This window comes from Bufo gargarizans, unplaced genomic scaffold (genome assembly GCF_014858855.1).
Source record: "Bufo gargarizans isolate SCDJY-AF-19 unplaced genomic scaffold, ASM1485885v1 original_scaffold_962_pilon, whole genome shotgun sequence".
Lineage (NCBI taxonomy): Eukaryota > Metazoa > Chordata > Amphibia > Anura > Bufonidae > Bufo > Bufo gargarizans.
In genome coordinates this window covers 69730-91421 of record NW_025334773.1, presented here as the reverse complement: position 1 = coordinate 91421, position 21692 = coordinate 69730, and the positions used below count along the sequence as shown (strand labels likewise).

General features: G+C 49.1%; 1 protein-coding gene across 2 annotated transcripts in view; it reads left to right on the top strand.

Annotated features, from left to right (window-relative positions):
- The window catches only part of IL11RA (interleukin 11 receptor subunit alpha), a 91445-nt gene that overhangs the window by 30330 nt on the left and 39423 nt on the right, over positions 1 to 21692 (top strand). The window contains exon 1 of one of the 2 annotated variants that reach the window (XM_044275199.1): positions 10512 to 10681. The exons of the other annotated variant lie outside the window; for it this stretch is intronic. The gene's annotated coding sequence lies outside the window, so the exon portion shown is untranslated. Of the gene's footprint in view, positions 1 to 10511; positions 10682 to 21692 lie in introns of those variants that run through there. 2 annotated transcript variants of the gene reach the window in all.

The following is a 21692-nucleotide window of genomic DNA, read 5'->3' as shown; positions in this document are numbered from 1 at the left end:
TTACCATCCAAAGTCCGTAAATCTGTTAACGAGGAGCAGGAGGGGGGGCAGCTCTGTGCCATTCATCCTATGAAATATGGAGGTGCTAAGAAGGGCCACCCCCAGGGCTCTGTGCCCGTGCCATGGCGGAGCCAAACCCTACAGAACAGCCATGATGACAGCATGGGGCCTCCGAGTCTTCCGGGCTGGGGGGCCGCAGCCAAGTACTTGGCACAATGATTAACCACCGCAAGATGTTCTGCTTTGTACATTCTTTGGCAGAAAAGATCCTGGTTACTGTAAGATTCTGAGGAGCTTACCATCCGCTCCAAGCTGGGGACAGGATAAAGACCGAGTCCACCGCCTGTACCGTTCATATTGTACCGTTCAATAGCTGCACCACGATAGTGGAAGATATTATTACAGCTTACTACTATACCGACCCCAATGTACACACCGCCTCCCCAAACATCATCAGAAAACTAACCAGCAGGGAGAGGAATGGTAGTCATACCATTATATACTGGAGCAGTATTATAGTAGTAATATTCCTGTACATAGGAGCAGTATTATAGTAGTTATATTCTTGTACATAGGAGGCAGTATTATAGTAGTTATATTCCTGTACATAGGAGCAGTATTATAGTAGTTATATTCTTGTACATAGGAGGCAGTATTATAGTAGTTATATTCTTGTACATAGGAGCAGTATTATAGTAGTTATATTCTTGTACATAGGAGCAGTATTATAGTAGGTATATTCTTGTACATAGGAGGCAGTATTATAGTAGTTATATTCTTGTACATAGGAGGCAGTATTATAGTAGTAATATTCCTGTACATAGGAGCAGTATTATAGTAGTTATATTCTTGTACATAGGAGGCAGTATTATAGTAGTTATATTCCTGTACATAGGAGCAGTATTATAGTAGTTATATTCTTGTACATAGGAGGCAGTATTATAGTAGTTATATTCTTGTACATAGGAGCAGTATTATAGTAGTTATATTCTTGTACATAGGAGCAGTATTATAGTAGGTATATTCTTGTACATAGGAGGCAGTATTATAGTAGTTATATTCTTGTACATAGGAGCAGTATTATAGTAGTTATATTCTTGTACATAGGAGCAGTATTATAGTATCTATATTCTTGTACATAGGAGGCAGTATTATAGTATCTATATTCTTGTACATAGGAGGCAGTATTATAGTAGTTATAGTCTTGTACATAGGAGCAGTATTATAGTAGTTATATTCTTGTACATAGGAGCAGTATTATAGCAGTTATATTCCTGTACATAGGAGCAGTATTATAGTAGTTATATTCTTATCCATAGGAGCAGTATTATAGTAGTTATATTCTTGTACATAGGAGGCAGTATTATAGTAGTTATATTCTTGTACATAGGAGCAGTATTATAGTAGTTATATTCTTGTACATAGGAGGCAGTATTATAGTAGTTATATTCTTGTACATAAAAGCAGTATTATAGTAGTTATGTTCTTGTACATAGGAGCAGTATTATAGTAGTTATATTCCTGTACATAGGAGCAGTATTATAGTAGTTATATTCTTGTACATAGGAGCAGTATTATAGTAGATATATTCTTGTACATAGGAGCAGTATTATAGTAGATATATTCTTGTACATAGGGGCAGTATTATAGTAGTTATATCCTTGTACATAAGAGCAGTATTATAGTAGTTATATTCTTGTACATAGGAGCAGTATTATAGTAGTTATATTCCTGTACATAGGAGCAGTATTATAGTAGTTATATTCTTGTACATAGGAGCAGTATTATAGTAGTTATATTCCTGTACATAGGAGCAGTATTATAGTAGTTATATTCTTGTACATAGGAGGCAGTATTATAGTAGTTATATTCTTGTACAAAGGAGCAGTATTATAGTAGTTATATTCTTGTACATAGGAGCAGTATTATAGTAGGTATATTCTTGTACATAGGAGGCAGTATTATAGTAGTTATATTCTTGTACATAGGAGCAGTATTATAGTAGTTATATTCTTGTACATAGGAGCAGTATTATAGTATCTATATTCTTGTACATAGGAGGCAGTATTATAGTATCTATATTCTTGTACATAGGAGGCAGTATTATAGTAGTTATAGTCTTGTACATAGGAGCAGTATTATAGTAGTTATATTCTTGTACATAGGAGCAGTATTATAGTAGTTATAGTCTTGTACATAGGAGCAGTATTATAGTAGATATATTCTTGTACATAGGGGCAGTATTATAGTAGTTATATCCTTGTACATAAGAGCAGTATTATAGTAGTTATATTCTTGTACATAGGAGCAGTATTATAGTAGTTATATTCTTGTACATAGGAGCAGTATTATAGTAGTTATATTCTTGTACATAGGAGGCAGTATTATAGTAGTTATATTCTTGTATATAGGAGGCAGTATTATAGTAGTTATATTCTTGTACATAGGAGCAGTATTATAGTAGTTATACTCTTATACATAGGAGCAGTATTATAGTAGTTATATTCTTGTACATAGGAGCAGTATTATAGTAGTTATATTCTTGTACATAGGAGCAGTATTATAGTAGTTATATAGCATTATATTCCTTCATTATTCCTCATTAGTAGCTGGCAGGATGGAACAAAGTGGTTTTCAGTCTGTTAATAAGTATGTGAACCTCTTCCTCTTGCCGGTGACAGGGCAGGTGTTGGTTCTTTCTTCTCCTGTGATTTGTGGGGGGGGTGATAGGGATATCAGTGATCTGTCAGCGCTCGTCTCCTCCAGGTGCTGTAGAGATGACGTTGGCGGACTTCTGTCTCTAATGTGCTTGGCCTCGGGATACAGTAATTTAACATGAAAGACTTGTGAATATTGTGGTTGTGTGTGAGCAGGATCCGGCGGCGCCTGATCACTGTCATTACTATCTGTATTATACCCAGCATTATTAGGTGGGTCAGATCTTACTGTGGATGAGAACCCCACCGATAACCCCAGGCGCCTTCTTACACACGTCTTCCAGGAGAAGGATCTCTGATGTTATCAGCGTTTTCAGTAAATGTTTTTATCTGGAGTATTTATCTGCTTTTCCTCCCTGGCATTGCCTTCATCTACCCTTGGCATTCCTTGGTAAATGGAGGCTGTGCCCACCGCTCTACTGTTTCCAGGCTTCACTGCCAGCTGTGAAATGTGATCGGCCCAACCACGGTCAGCGGGCAGACATCTGCTGTGCTGCCAGTGGCCTGTAATCAGTACAAGACGCTCCCGGGGACCACACTACTAGGGGCAGAGAACATGGGCGGCGGGGGCTGCCAGTGCTGGGGGGCAAAATGCTACAAAAACTCCAAAAAGGACTGTGTGATGCCAGCCACAGGAGGCAAAACAGCGGACGGATACAGTCGCTGAGCCACATTGCTTTAGAGCTCATGTACGCGACCGTATGTATTTTGCGGTCCTCCAAAAATACGGATAACGTCCGTGTGCATTCTGTATTTTGCGGAACGGAGCAGCTGGCCCCTAATTGCGGGCAATAATAGGACATGTTCTATTTTTTTGCGAAACAGAAATACGGCTATACCCATTGAAATAAATGGTTCCGCATACGGTCCGCAATAAAACAGAACGGACAGGGAAATAAAATACCTTTGTGTGCATGAGCCCTTACTGCTAAGCTGCTCCTGTGCTCCAGTCACACCGAGAGCTGCAATCACAATTCTGGTGTTTCAGCTGCAGAAAACGTTGACGCGGCTTATGTTGTGCCGAGTGTCCATTTAAAGTATGCTGCCACTTACTATTCTGTCTTCCTCTCCAGTCACATCCAGAGCTGCAGTCATGGTTCTCCTGTTACATCATATCTTATACTCCAGTCACTTCCAGAGCTGCTCTCAAAATCGTTCAGCACTGAGTTCATAGCCCCTAAGGCTTGTTTCACTCATTGCATTTTTATTTTTTTTCCAAAACGCGCGGTCTAGCTGCTGCATCGAATTATGAGAGATGAAGTTCTTCTCTTACATCATCCCCCAGTACAACATGTGATAAAGCACTACATGTCCCAGAATGCAACGACCTGTACCGAGAGAGGGCATAAACCACGTGTTAACACAGCTCCTCGCTGTGCAACTTTCTACTGTCTCTGCTTGCTGTCAGTAACTGGAAGCATTCGTCATTGGCATCCACATGCTGCTCCTGTGCTGGTTTTTAGCCTCTGAATGTAAACTGCGAACATTCCCATTCACTGAAAGCAAGAGGAGGTCCTGAGCGTTCAAGGCACAGTGTTAGAAAGTTAATTACACAGTGATTAGGCCGTATTTACTCAGGACTTCGCCTTAAGTCAAGGTCAAGATAAGGCTTGATGGGACGACGTCCTGCCTGGAATATAACGTCCGTAAGGATTTCCAGCGTCGCCCACAGGACGGTATATACTGGGTGTCCACTTATTAAAGGGGCCTTCTGACTTTTGTATACCGATTACCTATTCTCAGGATAGTTCATCAGTATCTGATTGGTGAGGGTCCGACACCCGGGACCTGCGGACCATTGAAGTGAATGGGTCCAGATTCAGTGTGGGTACAATGCGTTCACCTCGCGCATTGCACCCGCGTGGAAAACTCGCCCGTGTGAAAGGGGCCTTAGTGTCTCCAGCATGAGTACTCACCTGGCCCCGTTCCCATGATGAACAGAATGGATCTCTCAGTGTAGATCGGCTCTGGTCTGTCTCACGGCTAAGAGCAGCAGGCAGCTTCTGCTGTATAGGTGTCCTGTGTATCTGCGTCCGCTATATAGGTGTCCTCTGTATCCGTGTCCGCTGTATAGGTGTCCTCTGTATCCGTGTCCACTGTATAGGTGACCTCTGTATCCGTGTCCACTGTATAGGTGTCCTCTGTATCCGTGTCCGCTGTATAGGTGTCCTCTGTATCCGTGTCCGCTGTATAGGTGTCCTCTGTATCCGTGTCCACTGTATAGGTGTCCTCTGTATCCGTGTCCACTGTATAGGTGTCCTCTGTATCCGTGTCCACTGTATAGGTGTCCTCTGTATCCGCGTCCGCTGTATAGGTGTCCTCTGTATCCGCGTCCTCTCTATAAGTGTCCTCTGTATCCACGTCCGCTGTATCCGCCTCCGCTGTATGGGTGTCCTCTGTATCTGCGTCCGTTGTATAGGTGTCCTCTGTATCCGCGTCTTCTGTATCCACGTCCGCTGTATCCGCCTCCGCTGTATAAGTGCCCTCTGTACCCGCATCCTCTGTATAGGTGTCCTCTGTATCTGCGTCCGTTGTATAGGTGTCCTCTGTATCCGCGTCCGCTATATAGGTGTCCTCTGTATCCGCGTCCGCTGTCTAGGTGTCCTCTGTACCCACGTCTGCTGTATAGGTGTCCACTGTTTATGTGTCCTCTGTATCCGCGTCCGCTGTATAGGTGTCCTCTGTATCCGCGTCCGCTATATAGGTGTCCTCTGTATCCGCGTCCGCTGTCTAGGTGTCCTCTTTATAGGTGTCCTCTGCATCCGCCTCCGCTGTATAGGTGTCCTCTGTACCCACGTCTGCTGTATAGGTGTCCACTGTTTATGTGTCCTCTGTATCCGCGTCCGCTGTATAGGTGTCCTCTGTATCCGCGTCCGCTATATAGGTGTCCTCTATATCCGCGTCCGCTGTCTAGGTGTCCTCTTTATAGGTGTCCTCTGTATCCGCCTCCGCTGTATAGGTGTCCTCTGTATCCGTGCCCGCTGTATAGGTGCCCTCTGTACTCATGTATGCTGTATAGGTTCCGCTGTTTATGTGTCCTCTGTATCCGCGTCCGCTGTATAGGTGTCCTCTGTATCCGCATCTGCTGTATAGGTGTCCTTTGTATCCGCTTCCGCTGTATAGGTGTTCTCTGTATCCGCATCTGCTGTATAGGTGTCCTCTGTATCCGCATCTGCTGTATAGGTGTCCTCTGTATCCGCATCTGCTGTATAGGTGTCCTCTGTATCCGCATCTGCTGTATAAGTGTCCTCTGTACCCACGTCTGCTGTATAGGTGTCCTCCGTACCCGCGTCCGTTGTATAGGTGCCCTGTGTATCCGCGTCTGCAGTATAGGTGTCCTCTGTATCCACGTCCGCTGTATAGGTGTCCTCTGTATCCGCGACCGCTGTATAGGTGTCCTCTGTATCTGCGTCCGCTGTATAGGTGTCCTCTGTATCCGCGTCCGCTGTATAGGTGTTCTCCTTATAGGTGTCCTCTGTATCCGCTTCCGCTACATAGGTGTCCTCTGTACCCATGTCTGCTGTATAGGTGTACTCTGTACCCACGTCTGCTGTATAGGTGCCCTCTGTACCCGTGTCCATTGTATAGGTGTCCTCTGTATCCGCGCCCGCTGTATGGGTGTCCTCTGTATCTGCGTGCGCTGTATAAGTGTCCTCTGTACCCACATCTGCTGTATAGGTGTCCACCTTATAGGTGTCCTCTGTATCCACCTATACTGTGTATGTCTCCTCTGTATAGGTGTCCTCTGTATCTGCGCCTGCTGTATAGGTGTCCTCTGTACCCGCGTCCGTTGTATAGGTGCCCTGTGTATCAGCGTCTGCTGTATAGGTGTCCTCTGTATCCACGTCCGCTGTATAGGTGTCCTCTGTATCCACGTCCGCTGTATAGGTGTCCTCTGTATTCGCGTCCGCTGTATAGGTGTCCTCTGTACCCATGTCTGCTGTATAGGTGCCCTCTGTACCCGTGTCCATTGTATAGGTGTCCTCTGTATCCGGGTCTGCTGTATAGGTGTCCTTTGTATCCGCTTCCGCTGTACAGGTGTCCTCTGTATCCGCATCTGCTGTATAAGTGTCCTCTGTACCCGCGTCCGTTGTATAGGTGCCCTGTGTATCCGCGTCTGCTGTATAGGTGTCCTCTGTATCCACGTCCGCTGTATAGGTGTCCTCTGTATCCGCATCCGCTGTATAGGTGTCCTCTGTATCCGCGTCCGCTGTATAGGTGTTCTCCTTATAGGTGTCCTCTATATCCGCTTCCGCTGCATAGGTGTCCTCTGTACCCACGTCTGCTGTATAGGTGCCCTCTGTACCCGTGTCCATTGTATAGGTGTCCTCTGTATCCACGTCTGCTGTATAGGTGTCCTCTGTACCCGCGTCAGCTGTATAGGTGTCCTCTGTATCCACGTCCGCTGTATAGGTGTCCTCTGTATCCGCGTCCTCTGTATAGGTGTCCTCTGTATCCGTGTCCACTGTATAGGTGTCCTCTGTATACACGTCTGCTGTACAGGTGTCCACTTTATAGGTGTCCTCTGTATCCACCTCCTCTGTATAGGTGTCTTCTGTATCCACGTCTGCTGTATAGGTGTCCTCTGTATCCGCGTCCACTGTATAGGTGTTCGCTGTTTATGTGTCCTCTGTAGCCACGTCTGCTGTATAGGTGTCCACTTTAAAGGTGTACTCTGTATCCGCCTCCGCTGTATAGGCGCCCTCTGTATCCGCCTCTGCTGTATAGGTGTCCGCTGTTTAGGTGTCCTCTGTATCTTCTGTATAGGTGTCCTCTGTATCCACGTCCGCTGTATAGGTGTCCTCTGTATCTGCGTCCACTGTATAGGTGTCCTCTGTATCCGCGTCTGCTGTTTAGGTGTCTGCTGTATAGGTGTCCTCTGTATCCGCGTCCTCTGCATAGGAGTCCTCTGTATCCGCGTCCTCTGCATAGGAGTCCTCTGTATCCGCCTCTGCTGTATAGGTGTCCGCTGTTTTGGTGTCCTCTGTATCTGCGTCCGCTGTATAGGTGTCCTCTGTATCCACGTCCGCTGTATAGGTGTCCTCTGTATCCGCGTCCGCTGTATAGGTGTCCTCTGTATCCGCGTCCGCTGTATAGGTGTCCTCTGTATCCGCGTCCGCTGTATAGGTGTCCTCTGTATCTGCGACCGCTGTATAGGTGTCCTCTGTATCCGCGTCCGCTGTATAGGTGTTCTCTGTATCCGCGTCCGCTGTATAGGTGTCCTCTGTATCTGCGTCCGCTGTATAGGTGTCCTCTGTATCTGCGTCCGCTGTATAGGTGTCCTCTGTATCCGCGTCCGCTGTATAGGTGTTCTCTGTATCCGCGTCCGCTGTATAGGTGTCCTCTGTATCTGCGTCCGCTGTATAGGTGTCCTCTGTATCTGCGTCCGCTGTATAGGTGTCCTCTGTATCCGCGTCCGCTGTGTCCGCATCCCGAGCATGTGGATGCAGTGATGCCACTGCTGGGGGAAAGGGTGACCTGATTCCCAGGGGCAGCAGGTGTCCCCCAATTTCTGGGACCCCCATTGAAGTGGGCTGTGTGGTGGCCAGATCCACCTGTAATCATGGCAGCAGAGTATTTTTGATATGATTATATGTATAAATATATCAGAGGTAAGTACAATCCAGGTGGTAGTCATTCATAGCAGGGCTTTAACTTAGTATGAGGATTCTTTACTGTAACAGCAGCCGGACAGGATGCTCTCTGTTCAAGACCTCACACTATGGAGATCTGTGACTGTTAAGGCTCATGCACACAAACGTTTTTGGCGTTCCGTATACGGACGGTATTTTGATTCCGTATATAGTCTGTATTCGGAACCATTAATTCCAATGGGTCCGCAAAAAAAAACTCTGTGTGCTGTCCGCATCCGTTGCTCTGTTCCGTGACCCCGCAAAAATTATGAAACATGTCCTATTCTTGTCCATTTTGCGGACAAGAATAGGCATCTCTATAATAGGCCTCCTGTTCCGTTCCGCAATTTGCAGACCACAAAAAAAGGCATGGTCGTGTGCATAAGCCCCTAAACTGATGATGAGTCGGGGGGGTGTAGTTCCCAGTGTACTAATCTTGGGTAGCAGTGCAGTCTGCAGTGAGTTAGTAGTGTTAGGGAGCAGTGCTTTATGTCAGTAATGTTAGAGAGTAGTGCAGGGTGTCTGTAGCATTGGGGAGCAGTGCAGTGTATCAGTAGTTTTGGATAGCAGTGCAGTCTGCAGTGTGTTAATAGTGGTGGGGAGCAGTGCAGTACAGTTTTCAGTGTATCAGTGATGTTGGGGAGCAGTGATTGCAGTGTGTCAGTGATGTTGGGGATCAGTGAGTGCAGTGTGTCAGTGATGTTGGGGATCAGTGAGTGCAGTGTGTCAGTGATGTTGGGGAGCAGTGAGTGCAGTGTGTCAGCGATGTTGGGGAGCAGTGCAGTGTGTTAGTAATGTTGTGGAGCAGTGAGCAGTGAGTGCAGTGTGTCAGTGATGTTGGGGAGCAGTGAGTGCAGTGTGTTAGTAATGTTGGAGAGCAGTGTGTCAGTAATGTCGGGGAACAGTGAGTGCAGTGTGTCAGTAAGGTTAGGGAGCAGTTCAGTATGTCAGTAATGTTGGGGAAGTGAGTGCAGTGTCAGTAGTGTTGGGGAGCAGTGAGTGCAGTGTCATTAGTGTTGTGGAGCAGTAAGTGCAGTGTGTCAGTAATGTTGGGGAATAGTGAGTGCAGTGTGTCAGTAATGTTGGGGAGCAGTGCAGTGTGTCAGTGCTGTTGGGGAGCAGTGAGTGCAGTGTGTCAGTAATGTAGGGGGCAGTGAGTGCAGTGTGTCAGTAAAGTTGGGGAGCAGTGAGTGCAGTGTGTCAGTGGTGTTGGGGAGCAGTTAGCGCAGTGTGTCAGTAATGTAGGGGGGCAGTGAGCGCAGTGTGTCAGTAATGTTGGGGAGCAGTGCAGTGTGTCAGTAATGTTGGGGAGCAGTGAGTGCAGTGTGTCAGTAATGTTGGGGTGCAGTGTGTCAGTAATGTTGGGGAGCAGTGAGTGCAGTGTGTCAGTAATGTTGGGGAGCAGTTCAGTGTGTCAATAGTGTTGGGGAGCAGTGAGTGCAGTGTCATTAGTGTTGTGGAGCAGTGAATGCAGTGTGTCAGTATGTTGGGGAGCAGTGCAGTGTGTCAGTAATGTAGGGGGGCAGTGAGTGCAGTGTGTCAGTAATGTTGGGGAGAAGTGCAGTGTGTCAGTAATGTTGGGGAGCAGTGAGTGCAGTGTGTCAGTAATGTTGGGGAGCAGTTCAGTGTGTCAGTAGTGTTGGGGAGCAGTGCAGTGTGTCAGTGATGTTGGGGAGCAGTGAGTGCAGTGTGTCAGTAATGTTGGGGAGCAGTGAGTGCAGTGTGTCAGTAATGTTGGGGAGCAGTGAGTGCAGTGTGTCAGTAATGTTGGGGAGCAGTTCAGTGTGTCAGTAGTGTTGGGGAGCAGTGCAGTGTGTCAGTGATGTTAGGGAGCAGTAAGTGCAGTGTGTCAGTAATGTTAGGGAGCAGTAAGTGCAGTGTGTCAGTAATGTTGGGGAGCAGTTCAGTGTGTCAGTAGTGTTGGGGAGCAGTTCAGTGTGTCAGTAGTGTTGGGGAGCAGTGAGTGCAGTGTCATTAGTGTTGTGGAGCAGTGAATGCAGTGTGTCAGTAGTGGTGGGGAGCAGTGAGTGCAGTGTGTAGTACTACATGTACTTGCAGTCTGGGGCAGGGAGGGCTTGGCTGGCAGCAGTGAAGGACTTGTCCCCCGGCTGCACCTCTGTGGACTCTTGGCAGGCTCAGGTTTCAGGGCTGGAGGAGGGGCAGGCGCTGGATCCGGGCAGCCTGGCAGGCGCTGCTGCACTCTCTCACTTTTCTAGTTTTCCTCTCAATTCGCTCTGTGGGTTTTTTGAGTTTTTCCAAAGCAGAAGCCTCCAGAGCTGCAGTTCCATCCACTATGCTGAGCTGCGGGGAAGTGACTGTGGGGAGGTGAAGGTAAGAGGGGCATCATAAAGGACCCAGCACTCCCTCCAGAGCACCCAGCATCCCCCTCCAGAGCACCCAGTACTCCCTCCAGAGCACACAGCATCCCCCTGCAGAGCACCCAGCTCCCCCTCCAGAGCACCCAGCACCCCCTCTACAGCACCCAGCATCCCCCTCCAGAGCACCCAGCACCCCCTCCAGAGTAACCAGAATCCCCCTCCAGAGCACCCAGCATCCCTCCTCCAGAGCACCCAGCATCCCCCTCCAGAGCACCCAGCACCCCCCTCCAGAGCACCCAGCATCCCTCCTCCAGAGCACCCAGCATCCCCCTCCAGAGTACCCAGCACCCCCTCTACAGCACCCAGCACCCCCCTCCAGAGCACCCAGCACCCCCTCCAGAGCACCCAGCATCCCCCTCTACAGCACCCAGCATCCCCCTCCAGAGCACCCAGCATTTCCCTAAAGAGCACCCAGCACCCCTCTCCAGAGCACCCAGCTCCCCCTCCAGAGCACCCAGCATCCCCCCAAAGCACCCAGCACCCCCCTCCAGAGCACCCAGCATCCCTCCTCCAGAGCACCCAGCATCCCCCTCCAGAGCACCCAGCACCCCCTCTACAGCACCCAGAACCCCCCTCCAGAGCACCCAGCACCCCCTCCAGAGCACCCAGCATCCCCCTCTAGAGCACCCAGCATCCCCCTCCAGAGCACCCAGCATTTCCCTAAAGAGCACCCAGCACCCCTCTCCAGAGCACCCAGCTCCCCCTCCAGAGCACCCAGCATCCCCCCAAAGCACCCAGCATCCCCCTCCAGAGCACCCATGATCGCCCCAGAGCACCCAGCACCCCCTTCAGAGCACCCAGCATCCCTTATCCAGAGCACCCCGAACCCCTCTTTCAGAGCATCCAGCATCCCTCTCCAGAGCACCCAGAGCACCCAGCGTCCCCCTCTAGAGCACCCAGAGTCCCCCTCCAGAGCACCCAGCACCCCCTCCAGAGCACCCCGCACCCCTCTCCAGAGCATCCAGCATCCCCCTCCAGAGCACCCAGCACCCCCCTCTAGAACACCCAGCATCCCCCTCCAGAGCACCCAGCATCACCTCCAGAGCACCCCCTCCAGAGCACCCAGCATTTCCCTAAAGTGCACCCAGCACCCCCCTCCAGAGCACCCAGCTCCCCCCTCCAGAGCACCCAGCATCCCCCCAGAGCACCCAGCATCCCCCTCCAGAGCACCCATCATCCCCCTAGAACACCCAGCACCCCCTCCAGAGCACCCAGCATCCCCCCCAGAGCACCCAGCATCCCCCTCCAGAGCACCCATCATCCCCCTCCAGAGCACCCAGCACCCCCCTCCAGAGCACCCAGCATCCCTCCTCCAGAGCACCCAGCATCCCCCTCCAGAGCACCCAGCACCCCCTCTACAGCACCCAGCACCCCCCTCCAGAGCACCCAGCACCCCCTCCAGAGCACCCAGCATCCCCCTCTAGAGCACTAAGCATCCCCCTCCAGAGCACCCAGCATTTCCCTAAAGAGCACCCAGCACCCCTCTCCAGAGCACCCAGCTCCCCCTCCAGAGCACCCAGCATCCCCCCCAAAGCACCCAGCATCCCCCTCCAGAGCACCCATCATCCCCCCAGAGCACCCAGCACCCCCTTCAGAGCACCCAGCATCCCTTATCCAGAGCACCCCGAACCCCTCTTTCAGAGCATCCAGCATCCCCCTCCAGAGCACCCAGCGTCCCCCTCTAGAGCACCCAGAGTCCCCCTCCAGAGCACCCAGCATCCTCCTCCAGAGCACCCAGCACCCCCTCCAGAGCACCCAGCTTCCCTATCCAGAGCACCGAGCATCCCCCTCCAGAGCACCCATCATCCCCCTCCAGAGCACCCATCATCCCCCTCCAGAGCACCCATCATCCCCCTCCAGAGCACCCATCATCCCCCTAGAACACCCAGCACCCCCTCCAGAGCACCCAGCATCCCCCCCAGAGCACCCAGCATCCCCCTCCAGAGCACCCAGCACCCCCCTCCAGAGCACCCAGCATCCCTCCTCCAGAGCACCCAGCATCCCCCTCCAGAGCACCCAGCACCCCCTCTACAGCACCCAGCACCCCCCTCCAGAGCACCCAGCACCCCCTCCAGAGCACCCAGCATCCCCCTCTAGAGCACTAAGCATCCCCCTCCAGAGCACCCAGCATTTCCCTAAAGAGCACCCAGCACCCCTCTCCAGAGCACCCAGCTCCCCCTCCAGAGCACCCAGCATCCCCCCCAAAGCACCCAGCATCCCCCTCCAGAGCACCCATCATCCCCCCAGAGCACCCAGCACCCCCTTCAGAGCACCCAGCATCCCTTATCCAGAGCACCCCGAACCCCTCTTTCAGAGCATCCAGCATCCCCCTCCAGAGCACCCAGCGTCCCCCTCTAGAGCACCCAGAGTCCCCCTCCAGAGCACCCAGCATCCTCCTCCAGAGCACCCAGCACCCCCTCCAGAGCACCCCGCGCCCCTCTCCAGAGCATCCAGCATCCCCCTCCAGAGCACCCAGCACCCCCCTCCAGAACACCAAGCATCCCCCTCCAGAGCACCCAGCATCCCCCTCCAGAGCACCCAGCACCCCCCTCCAGAGCACCCAGCACCCCCTCCAGAACACCCAGCACCCCCCTCCAGAGCACCCCCCTCCAGAGCACCCAGCTTCCCTTTCCAGAGCACCGAGCATCCCCCTCCAGAGCACCGAGCATCCCCCTCCAGAACACCGAGCATCCCCCTCCAGAGCACCCAGCATCCCCCCCAGAGCACCCAGCACCCCCTCCAGAGCACCCAGCACCCCCCTACAGAACACCCAGCATGCCCCTCCAGAACACCCAGCATCCCCCTCCAGAGCACCCAGCATCCCCCTCCAGAGCACCCAGCATCCCCCTCCAGAACACCCAGCATCCCCCTCCAGAGCACCCAGCATCCCCCTCCAGAGCACCCAGCATCCCCCTCCAGAGCACCTAGCATCCCCCTCCAGAGCACCCAGCCTCCCCCTCCAGAGCACCCAGCCTCCTCCTCCAGAGCACCCAGCCTCCCCCTCCAGAGCACCCAGCATCCCCCTCCAGAGCACCTAGCATCCCCCTCCAGAGCACCTAGCATCCCCCTCCAGAGCACCTAGCCTCCCCCTCCAGAGCACCTAGCCTCCCCCTCCAGAGCACCCAGCCTCCCCCTCCAGAGCACCCAGCCTCCCCCTCCAGAGCACCCAGCCTCCTCCTCCAGAGCACCCAGCACCCCCTCCAGAGCTCCCAGCTCCCCCTCCAGAGCACCCAGCATCCCCCCCAGAGCACCCAGCATCCCTCCCCAGAGCACCCATCATCCCCCCAGAGCACCCAGCACCCCCTTCAGAGCACCTAGCATCCCTTATCCAGAGCACCCCGAACCCCTCTTCCAGAGAATCCAGCATCCCCCTCCAGAGCACCCAGCGCCCCCCTCCAGAGCACACAGATAACTCCTCCAGAGCACCCAGCACCCCCTCCAGAGCACCCCACACCCCTCTCCAGAGCATCCAGCATCCCCCTCCAGAGCACCCAGCACCCCCCTACAGAACACCCAGCATGCCCCTCCAGAACACCCAGCATCCCCCTCCAGAGCACCCAGCATCCCCCTCCAGAGCACCCAGCATCCCCCTCCAGAGCATCCAGCATCCCCCTCCAGAGCACCCATCATCCATCCCAGAGCACCAAGCACCCCCCTCCAGAGCACCCAGCACCCCCCTCCAGAGCACCCAGCATCCCCCTCCAGAGCACCCAGCATTTCCCTAAAGAGCACCCCCCCCAGAGCACCCAGCCCCCCCCAGAGCACCCAGCATCCCCCCCCAGAGCACCCAGCACCCCCCCAGAGCACCCAGCCCCCCCTTCAGAGCACCCAGCATCCCCCTCCAGAGCACCCATCATCCCCCTCCAGAGCACCCATCATCCCCCCCAGAGCACCCAGCACCCCCCTCCAGAGCACCCAGCATCCCCCTCCAGAGCACCCAGCATTTCCCTAAAGAGCACCCCCCCCAGAGCACCCAGCCCCCCCAGAGCACCCAGCATCCCGCCCAGAGCACCCAGCACCCCCCTCCAGAGCACCCAGCATCCCCCTCCAGAGCACCCAGCATTTCCCTAAAGAGCACCCAACACCCCCCTCCAGAGCACCCAGCACCCCCCTCCATAGCATCCAGCATCCCCCCAGAGCACCCAGCAACCCCCTCCAGAGCACCCAGCTCCCCCTCCAGATGACCAAGCATCCCTTTCCAGACTTTTCTCCATGTTTGTCTCACGTTTGTTGTACATGCTTTGTCTACAACTTAGGTTGTGTCAGATTGATGGGAGTGATTGTTCTGCCCTGGCTCTTCTCCTTCATGGACAGTCTGTTGTGTGATGTTTGATACATTGTTGCAGTTTGAGGTAATGGTGACAGATGGATACATTGTTGGCCCTGACATTCCTTGGCTGAAGACCCTGGTGTCCTCTGCTGGAGGTGGCTCTCCAGGATCTGCTGCTCTCTCTGTTGTATCTTCTGACAATGGAGGACTTTTCATGATCTTTAATGCCCATTAACCCTTCTTTTACCAGCTCTCAGACGGTAGCTCCATTCATGCATTTTTAGTTGATCAGATTTGAGTCCATCCTGAGGGTCTCCATATTTTACTCCCCATACACTCCATTCTCTATCAGGTGGATTCAGCACATACAGATATCTGTCCAATCTGTGTCAATGGTTGTAGCCTGCGGCCGGAGTCTGAAGGCCGGGGGGACAGAATGGTAGCAGACCAATGGTAGTCGCCATGTGTGTGGCGGACTGGTCAGGAGTGATATTAGGGTAACCGGACATAATCGGTGCCACTGATTCCACTTCCAGTTGTGTCTGGACGTCATAGTGAATGGAGGTGAGGTGGGATCTTGTGGATGTAGCTGCACACGACGTATCCAAGGGACACCCAAAGATTTCATTCTGATGTGGTGGAGCTCTGTAAATGAGTTTTCCTACATTGAGAAAGGGGAAAGGTGAAGGGTCTAACAGCTGGGACCCCACAAATCTGTACAATGGGGACCCTGTTCCTATCATGGAGTGGGGAGGGCTTGTGTGGAGTGATGGCTGAGCATGCACGTGTCCAGCTCCATGTATACCTATGGGAGGTACGAAAACAGCCGAAGAGTGCACGTCTGTGGATAATATACCGCACGGAGGACTTACCTGCTCGCTCCTGTGTGACCGGTCATTGTCCAGAATCTTATATTAGGTTCTTCAAATTATTTGTCTGTATTTTCATGTAATGGTATATAATGGTATAATATAAAGGTTATATGGTATATAAAGGTATAATATGGTGTGATATGGTACATGATGGTATAATATGGTGTATTATGGTATATAATGGTATAATATGGTGTGATATGGTATATAAAGGTATAATATGCTGTGATATGGTATATAAAGGTATGATATGGTGTGATATGGTATATAAAGGTATAATATGGTGTGATATGGTATATAAAGGTATGATATGGTGTGATATGGTATATAAAGGTATAATATGGTGTGATATGGTATATAAAGGTATGATATGGTGTGATATGGTATATAAAGGTATAATATGGTGTGATATGGTACATGATGGTATAATATGGTGTATTATGGTATATAATGGTATAATATGGCGTGATATGGTATATAAAGGTATAATATGCTGTGATATGGTATATAAAGGTATGATATGGTGTGATATGGTATATAAAGGTATAATATGGTGTGATATGGTATATAAAGGTATGATATGGTGTGATATGGTATATAAAGGTATAATATGGTGTGATATGGTACATGATGGTATAATATGGTGTATTATGGTATATAATGGTATAATATGGCGTGATATGGTATATAAAGGTATAATAGGCTGTGATATGGTATATAAAGGTATAATATGCTGTGATATGGTATATAAAGGTATAATAGGCTGTGATATGGTATATAAAGGTATAATATGGAATTGTATGGTATATAAAGGTATAATATGGTGTGATATGGTACATGATGGTATAATATGGTGTTATATGGTACATGATGGTATAATATGCTGTGATATGGTATATAATGGTATAATATGCTGTGATATAGTTTGATATGGTGTAGAATGGTAGAATATGGAGTTATATGGTATATAATGATAGAATATAGAGTTACTTTATATGGTATATAATAGTCTAATATGGAGTTATATGGTATATAATGGTATAATATGTTCATAACCTGTGGTGTGATGTTGTGTAATGATAAAATATGTTGCTGGATTGTAGATGATGGGGTAAAATTATGTAATATTGTACATTACAATGTAATGTGGAATACATGACATACAGTATCATACGGTATGTCATCATGTAATATAGTGTTATATGGTGTAAAGTGGTCTAAAATGGTGATATATGTTATCATTTTGCAGTGCGGTGTCATATGTTTTAGCGCAGTTTAATATAGTATAATGGTGATATTACATGGCATGCCATTCTGTAAAGTGGTGTCCAATGTTATATTGAGGTAAATATGGGGTTATATAGCATCATGGTTCAGCATGGTACTACTGTATATGAGTTACCGCTGTGTGATAATGATGCTGAATAGTAATAATAATAATAGTAATAATAATGAGCTGGGCGGCGCTAGGAAGCGACTGGGCACAAAGGTAGGAGTAAAACCGCCCCTTGGGCATAAAGGAAGGTGATTGACAGATGATTATAAGGTTGTTTTTACATGGTTTACAATGCGGACAGGGGGTTCTCTTATGTGATTGGAATACACTTTAATAGACCTATGACTGCATAGGAATAACAAAATATGTTTATCGGGCCTGTCAGTGTCCCTTTAAGGTATATGATGGTGTAATACAATATCATGTTGTATATTATGGAATATAGTGTCATATGTTGTAAAATAATGTAATATGGTGTTGTATGATGTGTTATGGTGTGACATGGTGTCATATAGTCAGTATATAATAGTATAATCTGGTACATGGCATATGATGGTGTAATATGTATTGTGCTGTATGGAATTTCATGGCATGTATCCTTGTCTCTTACAGCTATGATACCATATGGTGTTCTATACTGGAAGTGTTGTCACTGTGCATGTGTCCATGTCATCTACAGACCTGGCCATGCACGGATCGTTCTGTATGATGGACATATCATTTATAGCCGCTGTGTCTTCCCGTAATTAACTGCTCTGCATGCAGCATCTGGAAGGGATATATAGCTGAGTTTATCCTGAGCCTCCTGGTTCATGAATGAAATAACAAGACTAGATACATGGTGAGGAGCGCGGGTCACCCAGATTACGATAGCGCCCCCTGTGGACACTGAAATGGCATCCGTCAGATAGTTTATGAGCACTGACATCTCCATATTACAGCTAAAACAGACCAGGGACAAGATGTTCCTACAACGCGGCTGATGTTCAGGAAACGGCTGACGATGGCCGAGTGTCCTGCGAGCAAAGCCCCCGACATCTGCGCAGCAGCAAATTCTAATGTAATAAACAGTCCATGAGCGACCGTAAATCTCTGAATTCCTCCAGTAATTCAGATGGAGGATGTGGATCATGAACTGTTTATACCCACTGTGATGCCTGTACACTTATTATACCCGCTGTGCTGCCGCCTGTAATTTATTATACCCGCTGTACTGCCTACTGTACAACTAATATACCCACTGTGCTGCCACCTTTACACTTATACCTGCTGTGCTGCCACCTTTACACTTATTATACCCGCTGTGCTGCCACCTGTAATTTATTATACCCGCTGTACTGCCTACTGTACAACTAATATACCCACTGTGCTGCCACCTTTACACTTATACCTGCTGTGCTGGCGCCTGTGCACTTATTATACCTGCTGTACTGCCTACTGTACACTTATTATACCCGCTGTGCTGCCGCTTGTAATTTATTATACCCGCTGTACTGCATACTGTACAACTAATATACCCACTGTGCTGCCACCTGTACACTTATTATACCTGCTGTGCTGCCACCTTTACACTTATTATACCTGCTGTACTGCCTACTGTACACTTATTATACCCACTGTGATGCCTGTACACTTATTATACCTGCTGTACTGCCTACTGTACACTTATTATACCTGCTGTACTGCCTACTGTACACTTATTATACCTGCTGTGCTGCCGCCTGTAATTTTATACCTGCTGTACTGCCTACTGTACAACTAATATACCCACTGTGATGCCTGTACACTTGTTTTACCTGCTGTGCTGGCGCCTGTACACTTATTATACCTCCTGTGCTGCCGTCTGTACACTTATTATACCTGCTGTGCTGGCGCCTGTACACTTATTATACCTGCTGTGCTGCCACCTTTACACTTATTATACCTGCTGTACTGCCTACTGTACAACTAATATACCCACTGTGATGCCTGTACACTTGTTTTACCTGCTGTGCTGGCGCCTGTACACTTATTATACCTCCTGTGCTGCCGTCTGTACACTTGTTTTACCTGCTGTGCTGGCGCCTGTACACTTATTATACCTCCTGTGCTGCCGTCTGTACACTTATTATACCTGCTGTGCTGGCGCCTGTACACTTATTATACCTGCTGTGCTGCCACCTTTACACTTATTATACCTGCTGTACTGCCTACTGTACACTTATTATACCTGCTGTGCTGCCGCCTGTACACTTATTATACCCACTGTGATGCCTGTACACTTATTATACCTGCTGTACTGCCACCTGTACACTTATTATACCTGCTGTGCTGCCGCCTGTAATTTTATACCTGCTGTACTGCCTACTGTACAACTAATATACCCACTGTGATGCCTGTACACTTGTTTTACCTGCTGTGCTGGCGCCTGTACACTTATTATACCTCCTGTGCTGCCGTCTGTACACTTATTATACCTGCTGTGCTGGCGCCTGTACACTTATTATACCTGCTGTACTGGCGCCTGTACACTTATTCCTGCTGTACTGGCGCCTGTACACTTATTATACCTGCTGTACTGCCTACTGTAAACTTATTATACCTGCTGTGCTACTGCCTGTACACTTATTATACCTGCTGTGCTGCCACCTGTACACTTATTATACCTGCTGTGCTGCCGCCTGTACACTTATTATACCTGCTGTTCTGCCGCCTGTACACTTATTATACCTGCTGTTCTGCCGCCTGTACACTTATTATACCTGCTGTGCTGCTGCCTGTACACTAATTATACCTGCTGTGCTGCCACCTGTACACGTATTATACCTACTGTGCTGCCACCTGTACACTTATTATACCTGCTGTGCTGCCACCTGTACACATATTATACCTACTGTGCTACCACCTGTACACTTATTATACCTACTGTGCTGCCGCCTGTACACTTATTATACCTGCTGTGCTGCCGCCTGTACACTTATTATACCTGCTGTGCTGCTGCCTGTACACTTATTATACCTTCTGTGCTGCCACCTGTACACGTATTATACCTACTGTGCTGCCACCTGTACACTTATTATACCTGCTGTGCTGCTGCCTGTACACTTATTATACCTGCTGTGCTGCTGCCTGTACACTTATTATACCTCCTGTGCTGCTGCCTGTACACTTATTATACCTGCTGTGCTGCTGCCTGTACACTTATTATACCTCCTGTGCTGCTGCCTGTACACATATTATACCTACTGTGCTGCCACCTGTACACTTATTATACCTGCTGTGCTGCTGCCGGTACACTTATTATACCTCCTGTGCTGCTGCCTGTACACTTATTATACCTGCTGTGCTGCTGCCTGTACACTTATTATACCTGCTGTGCTGTTGCCTGTACACTTATTATACCTGCTGTACTGCCGCCTGTACACTTATTATATCTGCTGTGCTGCCTTCTGTACACTTATTATACCTGCTGTGCTGCCGCCTGTACACTTATTATACCTGCTGTGCTGGCACCTGTACACTTATTATACCTGCTGTACTGGCGCTTGTACACTTATTATACCTGCTGTACTGGCGCCTGTACACTTATTATACCTGCTGTACTGGCGCCTGTACACTTATTCCTGCTGTACTGGCGCCTGTACACTTATTATACCTACTGTGCTGCCACCTGTACACTTATTATACCTGCTGTGCTGCCGCCTGTACACTTATTATACCTGCTGTGCTACTGCCTGTACACTTATTATACCTGCTGTACTGCTGCCTGTACAAGTATTATACCTACTGTGCTGCCACCTGTACACTTATTATACCAGCTGTGCTGCCGCCTGTACACTTATTATACCTGCTGTGCTGCCGCCTGTACACTTATTATACCTGCTGTGCTGCTGCCTGTACACTTATTATACCTGCTGTGCTGCTGCCTGTACACTTATTATACCTGCTGTGCTGCCGCCTGTACACTTATTATACCTGCTGTGCTGCCGCCTGTACACTTATTATACCTGCTGTGCTGGCGCCTGTACACTTATTATACCTGCTGTGCTGGCGCCTGTACACTTATTATACCCACCATTCTGTTGTCAGAAATTGTACGATGTAACTGATGTAATTATTATTTGAAATGTCAGTCGTATCATTCCGACTATTGTTAGTTGTCAACTTCCTATGTAGATGTCAGTCTTCACTGTAGTTCTGACATTCTGTTCATGAATCAGTAAATTCAGGATGTAAAAAGCTATAGGGGAGCAGTGGGAAGATGCAGAGACTATAAATAGTAAGAAGAATCCATCATATATAATAAACTGCACAATTATCACCAGTAAAGATGCTGCATCTGTGGGAGTCGGTAAAGCTTAGATTAGGACGGGTGCAGTGAATAGTAGGAGAAGATGGAATAACCCGTCTATGCTGTTCTGCTGCTCTACATTCTGCTGTACTGTGCTCTGCTATACTGCAGTCTGCATTACTGCGCTCTGCTGCACTGTGCTCTGCTGTTCTACACTCTGAAATATTTTGTTACGCTGTAATGCGCTGCGCTTTGCTATATTGCTCTCTGCTTTAC